We start from the raw sequence: 7950 nt of genomic DNA, 5'->3' as shown, positions 1-7950 counted from the left end.
GGTGGAGAAAAAACTTGCCCCAAACATATGCTGAGATAGCATTATGGGAATATTCTTTAAATCCCTCGCTCATTGCAAAATTAGTGATCAGTCAGCACAAGTTCCCTTAAAATCAAACTAGTTGTTGCAAAGTGTGATAGTAGAGAAATGAAGCCCAACTGCTTTGTGCCTGCCAGGGGTGATTATGCCACTTATAGCCAAATCCTAAGCTGTGCTGGTGCAGTGGGGCTGTATGGCATGTTTGCACACCTGGAGAGTAAGCAGCACTGGTGGGGAGGCATTTGCTACACGGCCAACAGTACATCCAAGCCTTCCATCCAGTGGAGCAGGTAAGGTTGCTCTGGGTGACAGAGGGGTGGTGGGAGGGTGGTTCGGATACAGGAAGGGGATGTTTTGGGGCAGGGAGGGTAGAACAGGGTGGATTAGGCCTGGGAGAGGATGGGATTGGCAGAGCAGGCCTTCACTGTATCCTAACCCCTTTTCCCTCTTACCAATGGTGATCATGCCATTTCATGTTACAGAAGGAAAGGCTAAGAGGTTTCCAGGAAAGAGAGAAGATAGATCAAGATTCACAAGAAGGTGGGGGAAAAGTGCTTAAGAATTCAGGATATTCTGCTTGCAAAGCAGGTACTCTATCAGTGAGTTTTGACCCCATCCCCAAACTGGCCCCCTCTCCAGATGGCCTCATGTTCAGAGGTTACTCAGGTGGCTACAAAGCCAAGGAAAGGCTTGGCACATGTATTCTTATAACAAAAAACTAAAAGTTTGCACTTCTATTTTTACTTCTGAATAAGACAATGATCTTGTTACACATCCATGTTTTTGCACCGTGTAGCTTGGCTGAAATGCAGACAGGATGGCTCAAGCTACAATCCTATGCTAATTTTCCTGGGAGTAAGCTCCATTACATAACGGGACTTATTTCTGAGTAGCCATACATAGGACTGTACTGTTTGTCCTGTTTGCTGACAGTTGATATGGTACCATTCAAATCCCTTGCCACATGCAATTAGCTGCCAGCAGGCAAATCTGTTCCCACAGAACCAAAGCTAGAATTAACTCCATATTACGATAGATGGATTCAGATAGGTGACACAGGGGTGAGACAGACAGGCAAATTAGAGAAACAGACTTAAAACCACATCCAGGGTGTGTATATTGATGTGCTGTTGCTAGAAGGGAAATATCAGAAGCCTAAATCTCAACATACTGTAATTTCTTGCATGCTGTCCAAAGAATATCAGGAGAGGAAGAAATTCTAATGAACGTATCTTTTTTTCCAGCTGTGATGTAAGTCCATAGATTCTCCTGATGAATTAAGAGCATGGAAGATAAAGGGATGCAGGCCAAATCTACGGATTTGAACTGTCAGACTGAATCTGCTCCTAGGGAGTGAAACACACGCAGCAGACACTGAGCCTAACCCACATTCTTGGTTAAAAAAACTAAACAAGCTGTCAACAGTCAGACAGAAACCGGAGATGTAAATGCTCTTCTGATCTGCCAACTCATTTGCTATTTCCTCTTTGTTTCTTTTTCCTTTTTCAAAGGGGCCACTTCTTATGATACAGGCCAGCATGAGAAATCCACTTGAAACAGAAGTAGTGTGGTGGCTGTCGCATGTGGTAAATCTTCACAGATACCAGTTTGCCATGTGAATTAGACCCTACTGTGCACATTTATTTTGGAGTGTATGCAAAAATGCACATTTATTTTGCACATTTATTTTGTAAGAAATTATGTATACCGGCTCAATTTGGTTCATTTTTGCATACACAATGAACCAAATTGAGCCCGTATACATCACTTCTTATCTGGGGGCTGGGGGATAAGAATAGGCCCTCAGTTTGGCTGTACTTGTTGTAAGAGGTGACTAAACAGCCACCGGGTAGATGGGACTCGTTAGCTTGGGAAGGCAGCTCATCTGAGAGAAGGAAAACTCTGATCCCAAACCTCCACTGCCTTGTGGTTACATCCAGTTAAGGAAAAGGCTTCAGGAGTCAACCTCAAGGCAAAATCAGGAACCGGAGTCCCTAAGGCAGTTTGCGGCTGAACACAGTCACGTTCTGGCAACTCCTGCGATGCCGCTGAAACCAACCGTATTGGCTTCTGCCTTTCCATTGAACCATTTCAGCGACGTGGAGAGGGGGGATCTGCTGCATGGGTAACAGTCTATCCTCCATATCTACTTTACCCAGGCTTCGCGCACCGGAGAAGACACTCTGTTCCAGAACCACTATTCAGAGCGCGATACCATAGTCTTCCAAGACTGAAGGATGCCAACTACATCATTTCTTAAAAAATCTGATTGTCAATGAATGCTAGCAGTAGCAAAAAAAAAAAATAAAAATGAGTGGCACCTAGCCATTGCTTTGTTCAGAACTCCATTTCATTTCATTAGCAGCCCAATCCTATTCCTCCCCCCAACACACACACACACACACACACACACACACACACACACACACACCAATGCAGCCACACCTAGAAGCTTCCTGTATTGCCAATGGGTCTCCTTGAACTTGCACTAGTTCTTTAACTGGCATGTTTGAGGAGAGGAAGGGCGCATGTTGGGATTTGACTCTGTATCTACAACTGCACATGTACAATTTTAGCCTGCCAGCCCTTTCACCAAATATATGGATATCAAAGGGATGGCACAGTTTCCTTCCATGCATTCACTATCTCACACAAGAACAACAGGAATGACAGGCTTTACAGCCAGCAAAAGCAACTCATGAGCAACCCCTTCCCTTAATATTCCAAGAGCCCATTTCTAAACTAAAGATCCACAGGTGCAGTGGTCCTTGGAGCAGCAGAGGGTGTTGCAAACATGCCATAAGGCATGTCATGACACCCGGATAGTAAGCAGCACTGGTGGGGAGGCCAGCCCAAAGGCCACCAGCAGAGGTAAGGGTGGCAGAGGGATGTGGGGAGGGTGGCGAGGAAGCCTTTCAGGGTGGGGGAGAGCAGAATGGGGGGGTGGATCAGGCCTGCCTGGGGGTGGAATCGGCAGAGCAGACCTCCACTGTATCATAACCCCCTTCTGAACCAGCCAGCATTACACCAGGCAGCTCAGACTTCCACCAGCACTGGTGGAGATCGCCCTTACCCAAGGAGACCTCCAACCTGCTCCTGAGCTGCATTGGATGTAGCAGAGGCCATGCAGCTCCATCTTCCTAGCCATGACACAATACTGGCTTCTTCCAGAGAGCAGTCCACATTTCCATTTTTCAGACTAGCTTATTTTAAGAGTTCCATCAAACAAAGTCCTCAGTCGGCTTGTAAGCTTGTGCAGGTACAGGAAAACACAACTGTCATGATGTGTGAGAAAAGAAAATATAATGTGGCATGTAGGTTCAGTGAAGCAATATTACATATTTAACTAATTTCTCCTTCTGGGATCTGCTAGTTTGTCTCTCTAAAAATTTAATCTCTCCTTGGCTGGGATATGTCTTTACTTTGGAGTGGTCTAATCTAATGTTTGACAGTAATAAATAGAGCATTCAGGTTGTATTTACAACACACTGAGCTCAGTTACAATGTCTGGCTCCTACATTTGTCATTGTGGTCATATGTCTATCCCAGTCCTGCTGGCATCCAGGAGGTCAATGATCAACAACAGCAACAACAAAAAAGTAGATATTTTAACTGTAACTGGCACTAAGACTTTTGCATTTTGCGCTGTGTGCCTTTACTGACTTTAAAAAAAAAATAGCACAGAGGCCAATATTATTTGTTGAGAGACTATTGAACTGATTTCATTCCAGAGATGCTGGTTTTATTTGTGCACAGTATACTATATAACTTTCTGTCATCTGTCTTCTCAGAGGGAATATACATTGTAAATCTAGCTGAGTGGATCCTGAAATATCAGTTAGAGGTGATGATGTTGGGGAACAGAAATGACACTGTCACCTACACCCCCCCCCCCCAAAAAAAAGCCGATTTGATCTTTCATATAAACTTGCCAACAAAACATAAAGGCTTTTCCGTCTGTTTGCCTTTTTTTCCTCCGCGTCTTTCTCATATATCCACCCATCTAGTGTTTTTTCACCCCATCCTCTCCTGTTTGTTCTTTTTCTTTTTCTTGTCTAATAAAATGGTTACCTAGGCATGCCAGTATTGATGCTTCAAATTGCTGGAACAGAAAAGGAGACAAAATCATAGGTTAATGGAAGAGGCTTACAAACAGTTCAGAATATTTCAAAGAGAAAAATCAACAAGTTGCTAAAGAAAGAGAGAAAAAAAACAGTTGGATGCTACATAGCAAAACAGCCTTCTTAACCAAATGTTGGCAGATTTATACATGTTTATTTTTATTTAGCTATTATTTATATGTTCAAACAATTTCTATCCTGCAGCTCTCAAGGCAGCATACAAAAAAACAGCATTTTAAACCCTTAAAAAAACAGAGCATAAGATAGACAGCAACTGTTACCCTGCACATGCCCAATCTCATCTGATCTTGGAAGCTAAGCAGGGTCAGGCCTGGTTAGTACTTGGATGGGAGACTGCCTGGGAATACTGGGTGCTGTAGGCTTATACCATAGTCTTTCGAGACTGAAGGTTGCCAACCAAGATAGTCGTAACAAAAAGAATAACAGAACCAAAAAGTGTTCAGCAGAAAGGAAAATACTCAACAGAAATTGTAAGCTAAAAGACCAACTGAACAATCAAGATTTTAGCAGGTGGCAAAATTCAACCAATGGTGGTGCAAACTTCATTGCCTGTGGGAGAGAGTGCCACAATGTGGATACCATCACAGATAAGTCTCGTTGCCCTTTCACACCCAGTAAACACACACAAGACAAGTTTGGAATATAAATCAGACCACATTTATTGCATAAAGCCAACCATGAACCAGAAAACGATTCAGCAGTGGGTCCTGTCTCCCAGCGCCATCCCTCAGTGTGGGCATCTAGCCTAGAGAAGGCAGCAAACAGTGTATCTTCCCCTTGTGGCCGTTCCCACCCTGATTCCGCTGTGAGCCATCCACTGACAGATGGGCAACCCAATCCTAACCTGCACTTGTGCATCTAGGTTGCATGGGCTGCACTGTATCCAGTGCAGGTTAGGAAGTGACTGGAATATTTTCCCCCTTACCCTGAGTAACACCCCAGTCTGTACCATGGGGCTACTTGGATCTCCACCAACTATCTTTTATTAGCCCGGTCTTTTCATTTTCAGTCACTGGCATACCTGGGAGGGTGTGAGGGGGCCAATGCTCCAGCGCACCTCCTGGGGGGAGTGACACAACCCCCTTCCCCACCACATGTTTTTAACTGGACTGAGGTGAGGCCTCTAAAGGGCCTTCCGGGGCCTCAGAAGGCCTCCTGGGGGCCGGGGAGACTGTGAGTGGATGCCTGGCCCTCAGAAGACCAAGAGACGCCTGAGAGGGGACATGATTGAGACATACAAAATTATGCAGGGGATGGACAGAGTGGATAGAGAGATGCTCTTTACACTCTCACATAACACCAGAACCAGGGGACATCCACTAAAATTGAGTATTGGGAGGGTTAGGACAGACAAAAGAACATATTTCTTTACTTAGCGTGTGGTCGGTCTGTGGAACTCCTTGCCACAGGATGTGGTGATGGCATCTGGCCTGGGCGCCTTTAAAAGGGGATTGGACAAGTTTCTGGAGGAAAAATCCATTATGGGGTACAAGCCATGATGTGTATGTGCAACCTCCTGATTTTAGAAATGGGCTAGGTCAGAATGCCAGATGCAAGGGAGGGCACCAGGACGAGGTCTCTTGTGATCTGGTGTGCTCCCTGGGGCATTTGGTGGGCCGCTGTGAGATACAGGAAGCTGGACTATGGCCTGATCCAGTGGGGCTGTTCTTATGTTCTTATGGACACACCCAGTGGCGTTTCAGGTGGCATGGTGGGTGGCATTTTGTGGTCCTGGCCTCAGGCGGCACAGGAGCCAGGATCGCAATTGTTGTCAGCAGCTCTGCTAAAAACCAAGGAACCAACTTGGTGCTGAGTCTGGGAAGAGCACACTCAGATGCAATCATGTCAACATCCTTGGTCATTTCTTCATTCCAGAGCCATGGCAGAATCAAACGCTGTAGTGAAGCCCAAACAGTCCTTTCTGTTTACAGCGAGCAGCTTCAACACAGGGCGATTAGAAACAGAGAACTGGTATTGGGGGAGGGGAGCAGTTTTAATTATTTGTTTGCCCCCTCTCATTGCTCTGGATTGAAAATCCTGCTTACTTCAAAGTGAACTGTAGGCTCTTTTACTGTCACACCAGCAGGGGGCTGCTGACTTCCACCAAAAAAAAAAAAAAATGCCCCGAATCCCCTGCTGGCTTCTAATATATCATATTTTGCATCGAACAGAACATGGCAATCAATGATTTACGATTCCTAATGCATGTGCTGTGAGAAACACAAATGGGTTCAGGAGGTCACTAGTCTTGGACCTCTCCAAAGTGTCTTCACTATGCCGACCTTTTAAATAATTTTTTTAAATTGTTTTATTGTTTCTAGGTCCTAACTGAGGTTTTTTTTCCCCAATGAAACCTAATCAGTGCCTAGATGGACCTCAGCTGTTCTCTGCACTTCCAGCTTCTAGAAAATGCTTCGCCTTAACAATCAGAACCAACAAACCGAACGAGTTGCACCTGGCCAGGAGAGAGAGGGGTCATGCTCAGCCACAGCGCATATGCACAGCGCTCGGCTCCCCGCATTTCTCCTTGAAAGGTGAGGGCTCAAACTCTCCACAGAACAGAGGGAGAAACAAACAAGCAAATGGTTGCAAACAGCCACAAGGGTTCCATGCACAAAGCTCAGGCCTACGCGAGCTCCAGGCAGCTAATGATTTCCAGGTGTGTAGCATGGAGTAGCTCGTCACTAATTAATTAGCCAGCTGGACCAGTTTTTCTGCAGCAGCAGGAGGACGACAGGCAAGCTCTCTCCACAGATCACAAGGGCCGCTGCAAACGTCACAGAGTCAGCCCCAATTAGCTGCCCATTGCTAAATGGGGAATCTATGCAGTGGGCAAGTTTTATGATGCATGACACACGGTTGCTCTTTGCAAAAGATGAAAGACTACTCAGCCTGCCCTGGGAAGGCATTCTGGGAAAGGTGTGCCTGTAACTGCTTGGTCATCAACAGTTACCTGCACTGTTTTGGCAAGGAATGAGGAGAACGTCACCACTGCTGCCAAGGTTAAGAGCTGGAATTCTGAAAGCATGACATTCAAAGTGAATTTCAGGGTTCCTCCCAAGGTGAAACGCATGAGAATTTTCAGGGGAATCCCACCAAGTTTCGTTCAGATGAGCAACATTCCCCAGTGCATTCCATTTTAACTGCAGAGACAAATGTTGAACACGGGGAGAGCTTCTTTCAATGGTTGCCACCCTGGAACGTTCCAAAAGCACAAGGTTCCTGAATGCACAGGGGCAGACCAAACCACTGTAGTCTGCAGTTTTGGATTTGTTCATCGACTTTGACTGCCAGATATGGGGTGCAGAAATGCTTATATGTTATGGAAGGGAAGGAGGCAACTCAACACGGGGCTGCTGTTTTCAACTGCACTCCCATGTTTTTATAAAATGTTAAGAAGACAAGAGATTCTGAACATATGAAAGGGGGAGGTGAGTGCATGCTGATTGCAGTTGCTTGTCCACTGATAGAGAGTATGAATAAGCAGGCATGAAAAATTGACTAAATTCATCAGGGAGTCAAGACAAACATACCATTGCATGCCCTGGCATCACTTTTAAATTAGATGCCTCGCCTGCATATACACCATTATTGCTCTAGGGATGCATAGTTCAGGCAAACAGAGCGCTGGCATGCAGTGGCAGGCCTCCTTATCCCACACCCCAGGACAAAGGACTGTGATGATGCCCCTTGCGGGATGTCGCTGCCCCCATGCGCAGATCCGTGCCCCCACTTACCTGGAGCAAATGGTGCCTCGTGTCACACCAAG

The 7950-nt window shown here is 45.7% G+C and overlaps 1 pseudogene; it reads left to right on the top strand.

Moving 5' to 3' along the window:
• The first annotated feature begins 4426 nt into the window (after positions 1-4426).
• On the top strand, positions 4427-4543 carry LOC136637136 (5S ribosomal RNA; annotated as a pseudogene).
• The last annotated feature ends 3407 nt before the right edge of the window (positions 4544-7950 follow it).

This window comes from Tiliqua scincoides, chromosome 1 (genome assembly GCF_035046505.1).
Source record: "Tiliqua scincoides isolate rTilSci1 chromosome 1, rTilSci1.hap2, whole genome shotgun sequence".
NCBI lineage: Eukaryota > Metazoa > Chordata > Lepidosauria > Squamata > Scincidae > Tiliqua > Tiliqua scincoides.
The sequence above is the reverse complement of the archived record's forward strand: the minus strand, read 5'-3'. Positions and strand labels throughout refer to the sequence as shown.